Source organism: Leptosomus discolor, chromosome 2 (assembly GCF_034619465.1).
Source record: "Leptosomus discolor isolate bLepDis1 chromosome 2, bLepDis1.hap2, whole genome shotgun sequence".
NCBI lineage: Eukaryota > Metazoa > Chordata > Aves > Leptosomiformes > Leptosomidae > Leptosomus > Leptosomus discolor.
Window position 1 is genome coordinate 124,328,838 of NC_141392.1, and position 12,806 is coordinate 124,341,643.

Here is a 12,806-nt window from a genome sequence, read left to right on the forward strand (position 1 = left end):
CTGGCACAAAGGCAGCTAATGAAACCAGCTTCAGTCTGCATCCGCTTGCACAAAGTCTTATATGAGATTTATATGGGACTTCACCTCATATTAACCCCATGTTCTTTCAAGGAAATGTGGCAGGGACCCAGAGTCCCTCAGAGGGCCGGACACAGTCCATTACTGTGTAATTGCATAAGCAATTACAGCAGAAAAGTGAAAACAAACCTAAATAGAAGGGCCATCCCCCAGCCTCAAGCTACTAGATCGTATCCATACCCTTGCATGGTGCGTACAAGATGCAAAGGAAAGTTTGATGGCTGCAGGAAGTGTAATTAGCTTGCAGTGACGAGTGGGAGACTGGGAACAATATTAGTACAGCATATATCATCTTTTAAACAAGTCCTGTTTACTTATAACAGGCTCCCATGGCCTGTGCCCTGAACTTAAACCTCCTCTTTGCTTTCTTATCCACTCATCTCTGGGTTTTTGCATTGCTGGGAAGGTCAGTCTGTTGGTTAGCGAGCTCACTTGGCCCTTAGGAAATGCAGATGAATAGATCTACAAACAACATCAAGGACAAAAGCAGAATTCTTCATCTCCATCCAAGTCTACTTGGAAAATCCTCCTTTCTTCAGCCCTTTTTTTTTATAGTCCACCACCCCCACATGCACAATGTACAGGGGTTGTTTGGGTCAGCGGGACTCATGTTGGCCAAACCTGTACCCAGAGCCAAACTGGTGAGCGGGTTCAGAGTAGGAGTACAGCTCTGAGCCTGCCTGCAGCTTTATACTGCCTCCAGTACTGCCCTTCCATGCAGCTGAAACTAAGTCAACACTTTAATTACGCCAAGTTTCTCAAAAAAAGGGACAATTTGCTAGAGTATGTGCTTAAATATATGTTTAAGGTACCTCTTGAAGCCAGCACTTAAAGCAAGGCAGGCTGCATGGTGGGGACAGAGAGAGACCTCCCAGCGCCAAGAGGGATTTCTGAGAGAATGGGACTGGGGCAGGGTGGGTCCTCGGTGGTGCTGGGTGGAAGGTGACGTGCCCCTTGCTCAGCCTGTCCCATGAAAGGGATTCAAGGGACAGCCATGGGTATGAAAATGCTCTATAAATAGATTCAGTTTCCTGCTGGAGCCTGGTTGTTGTTGTCTTAAGCGCCTGAGCCAGGTCTTGGTGCTGAAGTCCCCATGAAGCCAAGGGGAGCGATGGATGTGCTGATGCAGACAAGAGCGGTCCTTGCCACGCCAGTGCCTAAGCTGACTTCAACACCAGCTTTTCGCTAAGGCAGAGCCCCTGACACCATGCTGTGGCCCAGAAAGTGGATGCCCAAGACTTTCTGGGGCTGAAGGCAACTCCTTGTTGATGAGCCAGTTCCTTGCTATGCCTTTCTTTGACCTGCTGTATCTCCCTGGGAGGTGAGTCCTGTTGAAATGATAAGTTCCTTGAAGCAGGATTAGAGATGGAGACAGGGTTTCTCACCAGAGGGATCATTCAAGAAGGGAAATACCTTAATGTCCATTCATTTTTAAAAGCAGCTCAGAGAAATACTTGCCAGGATGAGTTTAGGTGGTGTGATCACACCTTGGAGCAAAGGCACAGGAACGGGATCTCTCCTGCCAAATCTTTGATCCTGTGATCATCCCCGGACTCAAAACAGCATTGGTAGCAATGGCACAAACCTTTTACTGTGAGCCCTTCCTGCTGCTGGCCTTAGCCTTAATCTCTGCCCCATGCATGAGGTTTTTGCAGGAAGGTTTGTGCCATGCTCAGCTGCGGTGATCACAGGCTCCAGGGCTGGAAGGGGACATTAGTGTCCCTGGACTCAATCTCACAGTTCGTCTTGCAACCAAAAATATCCTGCCCTCACCTACCTGCTGGTTCTTCCCACTGACACTGTGGAGTGAGATTTCCATCAACTGCAAAAGGGGGACCTCAGGCTGGAAAGGACCTTTAGCCTCCAGCAGTCCCCGGCCAAGCTGCTGCAGCAATCCCTTCCCATAAACCCAGCCATGAGCCGCCCGTGTGAAATGGATTATTTAGCAGCGCCCTTACTTCTGGTTTGCATCCCACAGTGGGGGTCCCCTTGCCCTAAGTGCAGAGACTTGCGTCTCCTGCCCACCCAGCTGATGGCACCGGGCACTGGGTCAGCAGCGCTGACACAATGGGCTCCCTCCACAGCTCAAAAGGGAGAAGCAAAGCAGGGGAGATCAGCAGGGCTGTCCTGCCTCCTGCTCTGCCTCTCTTTATAAGCAAAACATCTCCAGCATAACTACAGAGGCCCTGAATTAGGGCTGGGGGAACTGAGAGAGTTTGCAGGTGCCACTCTTTGCTGCAACTCAAACTGCCTGTTTTTCTGAAAGCCATACATAGAGCTAAACTTGAGGGCTAGTGCCTCTGACATCAAAAACCACAGTGAACATGTGCTCCTGTTTTGATTGGGACTTACAGTTTTGAGGAATGAGCATTTAATGCACCCAGGCCTCCTGGAAATCACAGGAGCCATTTTTAGACTATGAATAGCTCTTAAAGTGGAGCCCAATCTGATAATGACCTGCTCTTTGCTGGCAGGAGAACCCTTTTGCCAGCTACCTGTGCCACTAACCCATCATTTTCTATATCCACACACATACAAACACAGCCCCTTGTCCGCTTGAGATGAAGTCTGCCTTTCTCTTAGCAGCCAGGGCTCAGTGTTTTCCTCCCTCTGACCTGTAGACCCTCCAGCACTGTGGCTGAGGAGGACCCAAAGGGTGACACGAAGAAGACCCTTTGCCTTCTCTTGGCTCCTGACACAGCCTGCACCCCACACAAGCTGGGTTGAAGACCCCTTGGACAGTCTGGGCTCTCTCAAGACCCCTTTCCCTGATGGACTGTAATGAGGGTGGCCACACTGTTAAACCACCCCGTGCGTTCAAAGCCATCCTGGACCTCCCTTGATGTTGCCCAAGGCCCCTGGCCATTCCTTATTCCCCTCCTCGCTCCCCAATCTGCTCAAGTCAAAGCAAAACCACAGAAGGAGAAAGAAAACGTGTTTCCAGCTCCAGCCCATGGGGAAAAGGTCTGGGGAGCTAATTATAGACTAATGCATCAGAGCCATCAATAATTCAGGAAGCTCTGAAACTGAGCTGGAGATGAGATGCAGGACAGTGCTTGCTCAGACATCGAAGCACCCAATGGCGCTCTGCCCCCACGGTTAGGATGGCCAAGCCGTGGGCGAATATGTGGGGTGTTGGACTATCACCCATGCATTTCAAGGGGGAGACACCACATTCAGACTCCCCAACCTTTCTCTTGCTTCACCCACAAATGAAGATGGTAGGATCCTGCTTCTCTCCAGGCTTCAAGCCAATGGGTTCCAGCTTGCTGCTAGGCTCTCCCTCCCAAGAAAGACACAAGTCTTGTTCATCACCTCTTCCCACACTCAGCTCTGTGCTTTTCTCTACCTTGAGTAAGGTTTTGGGCTTGCTGGACCAGGATTTTATTTGTAAGGTTGGGGTCCTGTCCAGCACTATGCATTTTCTGGCTCCGTAGAAATGCTCCACTCTTACCATCTCTGAGATGTTGGGATGGGGCTGTCACATCTTTCTGAGCAGCCCTTAAATTCAGAGAGAGTGGGAAGAAGGAAAACTGAAAGGTAAAAGCCTGAAGCTGAAGTTAACACAAAGCACAGGAGGCGTCTCTTGCTAAATTGGGAATTCAACCCACCCTTGGATGCATTTCTCATCAATTGACCTTCCTGAAGGACACGTGCTCACCCTGTCTTAGCTTCAGTGAAACACAGGCATTGCATTTGCTAAGGTAGACCAATCCAACCAATTTTGATGTCAGCACACCCTGAAAACACAGCCCAAGTGTCTCCTGCCCATCTCACGCAGACTTCACACGTGCATACCTGGATGAGGTCTCAAGTATACCTTGGTGTGCACGCCTACATGTGGCCCCACGGTCACACGCGTGTACCAGCGCACGCGCAGCCCCATGGACACCCCACCACAGGTGCACACCAACATGTTCAAATAGGCAGAAGGTATTTATGGGCTGCTGAATGCAGGTTCCTAACACCACAGAAGAGGGGGCCAGGAGAAATCCCACCCAAAGCACATATCATTCACGGCACATAGCACTCAACGCAAGTAAAATTGAGGGCAATACTCCAACAGGGCTTAAAAACGCTGTCCCAGAGGGCACTGGTCCCATGTGCTGGCTACATCAGCATGTGTCTCCAAAAATTTAGAGCCCTGGAGGACCTGACTTGCTGGACTTGCTCTGAACATCTTTAAATGTGGCTGGGACCAGCTCTAAAGCAGGGGTGGTTGTGTAGTCTGGGATGCCCCTATAGCAGTAAGCAGCCCTTCCTGTCACCTCTTGCAGCTCTCAGCTGAGGCTCTGGCTCCCTCTCCTGACGCCTTTTACTGGTCCAAACACTCTCCCAAAAGCTGGTGGGCAAGGCACTGGGGTTGCTTATTGCCCATCAGGTCTGGGCCACAGGCATGAACAAAACCACCGAGTGGCTCTGGCATCCCTCAAAATCCAGGTTTGGTGGTGGTTCACCCACAGAAACCTTTGAAGGAATAACCAGGTGCAATATGCTTCATCAAAGCTTCTTCCAGAAAACCATATTAAGCATGCTGACCCAAATCAAAGCACCCCCAGCACCATGCCAAGCATGGCCATGTATATGGAATCACAGAGTCACAGAATGGTTTGGGTTGGAAGGGACCTTAAAGATCATCTAGTTCCAACCCCCCTGCCATGGGCAGGGACACCTCCCACCAGACCAGGTTGCTCCCAGCCCCATCCAGCCTGGCCTTGAGCACTGCCAGGGAGGGGGCAGCCACAGCCCCTCTGGGCAACCTGGGCCAGGGCCTCACCACCTTCACAGTGAAGAACTTCTTCCTAATATCTAATCTAAATCTCCCCTCTTATAGTTCAAAACTGTTACCCCTTGTCCCATCACTACCCTCCCTGACCAAGAGTCCCTCCCCACCTCCCCTGCAGCCCCCTTTCAGCCCTGCCAGGCCGCTCTAAGGTCTCCCCGGAGCCTTCTCTTCTCCAGGCTGAACACCCCCACCTCTCTCAGCCTGTCCTCACAGGGGAGGTGCTCTGGCCCCCTGAGTATCTTCGTGGCCTCCTCTGGACCCGCTCGAGCAGGTCCATGTATAGGACACACATCTTTCCTGCAGACCTACAGTGAGCTTCCCCTCGGTCAGTCTCTTTCGAATGCATCAGGGTTTGCACATGGGAGAGCTTCTCTTGCTTCTCTAAGCCCGGTTGGCCAGAGGTCTCTCCTGGGGCGGGTTTTACAGCCCCCTAACCCCATCAAAATCCACGGTGTGGCCCCTGTGGGCCAGGCCACCTGCAGCTCATCCTTGGGACCTCTGCATTGAGGAAAGCGAAACCAGTCGAGCAGCAGCAGGGACAAGCCGGAGAAGGGAGCATCCCTGAGCCAAACCTGGGGCACCAAGGAGGGAGGTACCCCCGAGGGAGGTTTAGGAGAGGGACAATGCTATCACAAGGATCAACATGTTTAAGCAGATATTAGTAGACCACAGGAGCAAGGAAAGCCTGGAAAGCGAGAAATTTAACTTGCAAGGCTGTGCTTGGCTCCTTCCTGATCAGGCTGGTCAGCAGCAGCACAGGGCTCAGCCCTCTCAGTCTCCTTCTCCTGGCTGTCCTCTGCCCCTGCTCCTGCTCCTCTGCCGGGCTCCCACCAGTAGATGGCAAGACAAGCCCACATTTTGTGGTGAGACCCGCCATCAGCCCCAGGGAGAGAGACATGGGCCAGGGAGGGGCTTCTCTGGTGCCTAATGTGGGGTTCAGCTCACCCTGAGGCATCTCTCTCGTGCTCCTTCCAGCTGCCCGTGCCCCAAAATTTCTACATATTTGCTATTTTTTTTGTCTCTCTAGCTCTCGGTGCAGCCTGGCTGACATCTATCATGGGATGCAATTACTGCTGGGGGAGCATTGACGGGCAGACGGACTAACGGCTGGGCATATAATGCTTCATTTCCTTAGGAAGTCGACTAAAAAAAATGCCTGTGGCGTTGGAGCGTGGGGAGGGGCAAGGGGGAACAGCCAGATTTTGAGTCCATTAGAAAATAACCAAAAAAGCAACTCTGGCCCCATGCAAACCCCCTCGCAGGTCACCTGGTTGCCTTCCCTCCCTAAATCTGACCTTCTCAGGAGAGATTTGGTTCACACGCCCCCAGTTCCCCTTTTTAATACCTTTGGGAGTGATTCCAGGGACCACCTTCCTCTGTCTTCATAAGCTTCCCATCCTGGCCTCCTGCTTATGGGACCATGTGGGTTTCCTAGGCATCATGCAGGGCTCAGGGCAGGAAATCTCCTCTCCCAGAGCTGGGGACCACTCTGTTAACCTCTCCCTGCTGCTGGCACGGGCTCGGCAGCAGCGTGGCACTCACCATCCCCTGATGGTGCCTGGAGTCTCCTTGGGGGTTGCAAGACCCACAGTGTGACCAGGGCTCCCCGAGTTATCTCCATGCACATGGACCTTATGAGACACCCAAGTTTAACCCCGTGGATGAGATACAGGGGAAAAAGAAAGTTGAAAGCAAAATGCACCATGTTGCAGAGTAACCGCACTGCTCAAGTTATAAAGTAGTGTTGGATCCACCCTGAAACACTGATCCATGGCTTGGCAGGGAAAAAACATGGTGAAAATAGTGATAACGGTTGCTTAAAAAGGTTCCTGGGAAGGGGAGAGCTGATGTCACCTAAACATGTGTATCCCAGTTGTGCTCAACCATCATTCTCCCTTAAAAAAAAAAAAAAAAAACTTACAAAATCTATTATTTGGGAAGTTTTGCATCATCAGTCCCTGCAATACATCATGCACAAGGCCTTCAAAATCCAGGGAGATGAGGGGAGAGGAGGTGACAATGCCAAGCAGCTTTTTTGGCCTGGGTTCAGCGTCTGAGGACGGAGAATCCTCCACCTCCCCACTTCTCCAAAATCGCTCCTTCAGCAACTTCTCTGGGGCCACAGAAGAAACCTGGGCCAGATGTACCTCTGACAACAACCTTGGCCATGGAAAAGCCCTTTCCAAAGACTTCTTCTCCAGCGGTGGTGTTGGCCCCACGGACCCCCCAAATTGGGGCAATCGCTGCACACCCAAGTGTCTCCCACGCCCAGAGGAGCAGCAGCGTTCACCACCTCCACTTCTGCCTCCTGGCCAAAGACAGGGCTAATTACTTAATGGCTTCCTGGGAGAGGACAAGTCAAGCCTTAAATTAAACTTTCCGCTTCAACAGGCGTCTCAGCAGGGATGGAGACCCCTGCCCTGGGCAGACGACAACTAAAGCTGCAACAGGCTCCACATGTCTCAGAAGAGATGGAGACGCCGCTTCTTGTGGCACGGCAGGTGGCTGTGATGGGAAGGGATTTGGAAACCAGCGCGCGAGCAGCTCACGCCTCGAGCTCGGCAAATATTTAATCACCATCCCCGGGAAAAAAGCCATCACGAAGAAACGTCGGCCAGAGCAATGAGCAGAAACTTCTTGGCAATAACTGCAAGGTGTTGGAAGAGCATCGGGGCTTTGGGTTCCCCCAGCGGAGCTGCTGGCAGCGTCGCCACCGATGTGAGCGGCACACCTCTCGCTACGTTTTTGTCACTGCATTCAAAAGGTTTAAATTGGGCCTTTCTTTCAAAAATGAAAGGCTGCCTGGTCCTGAATTGAGAGGGAATATTTTTAAGCAAGAAAATGATCCCTGAAAAATGTTTACTCATCAACCCCCTGCATTTTTGTAAATAAAAAAGGACTCTTTTTGGTTTTAGAATTAAATTAAAATTTTTGAAGTAAATATATAAAACCAGAAAATTGAAAAGAAAAAAGAAACAAGCCAACAACAACGTCATAAACATCTCCCCCCCTCCCCCGCCTCCTTTTTTTTGATGGTGGAAAGTGCTGGGAGTGGGAAGAAATTTGGCAAAAAAATCTTTCCAGCTAAAGCTCAGTCCAACTCTGTTGACTCCATTTTGCACTCCCCGCACCACCATTGCCCCAGCAGGTATCTGCAGTGGAGCTGGGACACTGCATGTAGTTGGTTTTTTTGGGAAAGACCCCTGTCAGAGAGCTCTGATCCCTCTGTCCCACCGGTCACCCCAAGTAGGAAGGTCTCAAATCCTCATGTCCTGTCTATATAGCATTTCTAGGGAAATCCAAAATGCCAGGGCAGGGGCCAACAGCCAAATTTCATGTCCTCCTCCCACCTCTTTGCCTTCCTCTCTGGGCTCCCCATTGCACACCTGTTTCAGCTGTAGCCAACTCCAGGTCTCCCCACTCTACACGGGACCTTCACACCTTCTCCACTTGGCCTCTTTAGGTGGCCCACTGAGTATTGAATGGTTCAGAGAGACACAGGAGAGATCGAAGATGACCCTGTAGGGACAAGCAAGAGGGAGACTTTGGTTCCTGTGTTTCTGCCAAAGGAGATGGCAGATGGATGCCCACCAGGTGATGTCTGAGCCCCAAAAGGGCCAGCCAAGGGCAATCCAATGGTGGTGGGTCACAGCCTCCAGCAAACAGCTTAGGAGCTGTGGCTTGGGGTCCCTCATCTTCCTTGGAATCCCAGCCCAATGATGCCTTTTTCTTCCTGTGCCCAGTGCAACTGCCCTTCCCCATCACAACCCCCTCCACCATGGTGGCTGTAGCTCTGCTGCCGTCTCTGGAGAGTCAAAACCCCTCCAAACTGCCCTGGACCCTTGCACAGACACACTGTCTGGATCAGGTCAGAGTATGTCCCCAGGGACCAAGGTACAACCATTCCCATGCAATGTGGATCTGGCTGGCCCCAATCTCCTGCCAGCTGAGGGCCCACAGGGGTCACTGATAGGCATAGAAGCCTGGGGACTGGTGGGAAACGTCACCCCCGCCCCTTTCCCAAAGGCTCGGTGTTATCTTGGGCAATTGTCCTGGCCACTATTGCCAGGCGGGGAGGCTGGATGTGGAATATCTGCTCCTGGCACTGATCCTGGGGCACACTGCCAACAGATCAAACACCCCCGGGCAGCCACGGGTCATCGGCAGGTCCATCATCTGCTCTGTCATCTACGGCACGTCTTGCATGAGACCCTGCCGCTCTTGCGCAATGGATGGGGCAGTTTTTCCACCTAGCAAGAAGATCACAAGGCTGAGGCTCAGCCAGATGAAGAAATAACGGTGTTGCTGTTTTCTTGGCAGCTCATCAACCAGCCAGCAGAGAAAGCAGCTGAGCAAACCTCTGGGTAGACCCTGTCCTTTCCTTGTTGTCATCGCGAGGCTTTGCAAGTCCTCTGCCGTTAACGGAGGAGGAGACATTCATGGTCGAGTGCTGAAAGAGGTGATGCCACACTGCAAATCAAGGGCAGAACCTTTAGCTGTTGGGCATGCGGAGCTGATGTCCACAGGGAAGCTGGGGCACGCAAAGCAGCGGAGTGACGGGGCCACGCTGAGTCCCTAGTGAGCCCTGGGGTCCTGCTGCTACTGGCAAGAGCTCAGATTTTCGCCAGAGTCCACTTTCTACCCACAAGCTGGATACTAATCACTCTGGTCCCCATCAGCACACTCGAGCAGTAGCAGCTCCCCCAGGGAGGCTGCTACGTGGTCTGGTGGGGAAACCAGAAGGTCACCTGTCCTGGGCTTGGATGAGCAGGATCTGCACCTCGCTGACTCCTTCCCCTCGCGCCCTCCGTGCTGGTAAAGATGGCTGTTACCTGATTGGGGTTTTTTTTGTTATGTATGTTAGGTTTCATATCACCTTCAAGCGGGGAAGAGATTGTAGGAGGAATTGGGGTAAGTTCCAGTTTCCAAAGCACGTTTGGCTTCAACAGGGCCAGCTGTGACACCTATTAGACCTTGGCACAACTTCAAACCTGCTTAACCCACACATGGCCACGGAAAAAACCAAGGAGATGTGGAAGGACGAGAGATGACATAAAAGAGGAGTAATATGAAGAAAGGGAAATTGCTCATTGATTGACTTTCCCTCCCTTTGCATCTCCCAAAGGCAAGCACGACAGGGAAGAGCGTGGAGGAACGTGTGTGTCTGGCCCTGAGGGGGCTGGACTCGGGCAGAAGGAGGAGGTGTCTATTTGCAAAAGGAACATTTTTTTTTTTTTCATTGTTAGACACATCAATCAGCTGCAAGGCACAAATCCACACCAAACCAAGTACCCCTAGGGCTGGAGCTCAGATAAACCATGGGACAGCATCCTTGGGTGGGGTTTCTGTGAAACTAAACACACTCTGTGACGAGCTTTCTATGAGACACTCTATAGAAAATGTCATTTTAGCAGTTTATCACAATTTAGGAAATGATGGCAAGCCATAGCTGAGCAATAACAGTCTAATTCCTGTATTTACCAAAGGAATGTATGAACACTGCTGTGGCCGTATGGTGAAAAACCACGAGTCCACTAAATTAGGGAAGATAATAAAAATATAAACAATGAATATAAATAAAATAGAAATAAAATATTGTCCTGGTTTGGGCTAAATCAGAACTAATTCTGTTTTAGTGCTTTAACTTTTCAGTCCAGTCTCCTCTAACGGCACTGTCTGAGCCAGCAGCACGTTTCCCCAGCCAGCGGCTGCTCCCAGCAGTGCCAACCCCTGAGGGTCACAGCCAGCCCCGAGGGATGGGCTGCAGAGAGGCCCTGGCTGGGACTGGTTCTTACAGCGACCAAGGTCACTGCTGAGTCTTGTGCCCGTGTTGGGCTGCGGGAGGGAAAAGGGTCCCCAGCCCGAAAAAGGCCGCCCCTGCAGGGAGGAGCGAACCGGCCAGGGGACCCAAACCTGACCCACCGAGTGTTCCACCCCACGGACGGCACGGTCAGTGCAAAGCTGAGGGGGCACCAGGGTCAAGCTCTCTCCTTCGATGGCGACACCTGAGGAGGGCTCTGTCTGTCCTTCTGTCGCCCATCCCGACCCGTGCGTCCCTGAATCCAGTGCCTGAGTCCAGCTCCTGCCTCCCGTCCCTGTCTGCTGCCCAGTCCAGCCTGGGACTGCCCCAGTGCCAGCCCTGCAGCCTGGTGGGGACGTATCGTCATCGGGGTGGGGGCAGTTGGGTTCAGGATTGGGTTTGTATCTATTTGTACGTATTGTAGAGATTTCATTATTTCCTTATTCTTATTATTATCTTTTCTTTTATTGTTATTGTTTCATTAAAGCTGTTTTAGTTTTCTTTTCCAAACTGTAAAGTCTCTCTCTCCTTTTCCCTCTTGGGAGGGGAGAGGGGTTAATAGAGAGCGTCTGTCATTTGTTAGTAGCCGGCCCAGCCTCAAACCGTAACAAATATTAAAACCTTGCACTTTTTAAAATTAATTACAGATTTTTGAGCTCCTACAGTTGATATTAATTTTCAGAGGTTTTTGTTTTTCCTTAGAATTATAAGGATTAGAAAGGTAGGGATTGTTTCCAAACCTCATATGAGAGTGCCTCAGAATCACAACACTCCAGGAGGCAGGTCTCTAAAAAAATGCACCAAATCTCACGAATCTTGGGCTGCAGAGGCAAAGAACCGGCAGCATCAGTTGAAGGGAAAGTGGATGGTCAGTGGACGAACTCTGGGCTTTGCTTTCCCTCCTCTGACATGTTGCTTTCGCAACAGCTCTGCTGATGACAGGTCTTTACCCTGACATCACAGAGAGGCTGGAGAGATTAAGGTCCTAATTGCACCACACGGGTGGGTAAGGAGAGATCATCCTTGCAGCAATGCTCTTTTCCTGCCAAAAAATGATTGGCTCGCTGGTGTCCTTGGAGCTGCACTCTGACATCCCCTGCCAAGAAACTCCTCTATTGAGGATTGGTCTAAAGGTCATCCCACCCATCCAGCAACATGCTGTGACCTCACTGTGGGAGGAAAACTCCCGGGGATGCGTTTATCCTACCAGAAGCACGGTCCCAGCCCTTTCCCTTGGTCAAGGAGGACGCTGAGGAAGACCACAGGACCAGGAACGAAGGCAGGGACATGCTCAGCGACCAGCAGCAAGGTGGAGGATGCATCTGCGGGACTTAAGAGGGCCAGGGGACGCATGATTTGATGATGGGAAGATATTCAAAGGCCTCCTCATGCTTCTTCCCAAGTGTGGCTGAATGACCAAGTCACAGGACCTTGGTGGAAAGGGTAGGCTGGAGATGGCCCAGCCTGTTGGTGTGGGGTCCCAAGGAGGGACACATCCTAATCCACACTGCTCTGCCACATCCCCTTCCTCCTGCTTATTGCTTCCCCGTGCCAGACACTGAGACACCCACACGGGGGACTGTGTGATTAACCTGAGCAGAGCCTGGGCCCTCTCTGGCTGGCAAAGTGTTGCCGTAGCCACATATTGGATTTGTTTGCCCTCCAAAACAGGGTCAATGCATCAAAATGGCCTAGGATTCTAGTGCTGGGCTAATCCCTGACCTACTCCCAGGGATGGAGGCATCCACCCCTGGTTTTATTCCAAAAGCTGGCCCTGGCTTGAAGAGGTGGGAGTCATCGCAGCCACCTCTGTGTGATATAAAGGAAGCACCCAGGAAGGACAGCAACGGTTCTTGTGACATTGCTACCCAGCGGGTATATAGGAGCCCACCCCCTCCGTGCACCCCCCCCCCCGGCCCCAGCACGCCGCAGGCACCCAGACCCACGGCGAATTTAGGAGCACGTACGATTATGGTATGCAGCTGAAAATAGCCTGAAGAGCACTTGTCTGGCCCAAGCCTCCAGGAGAAGGGCAAAGGTTTTGCAATACCAGCTAGTGTTCGCCTAAAATAGAAACAACCTGCCTCGAGGGTGTCAGGACAGCCCCCAACCCTGCCCAAAACACGGGGTGTCATGAGGAGG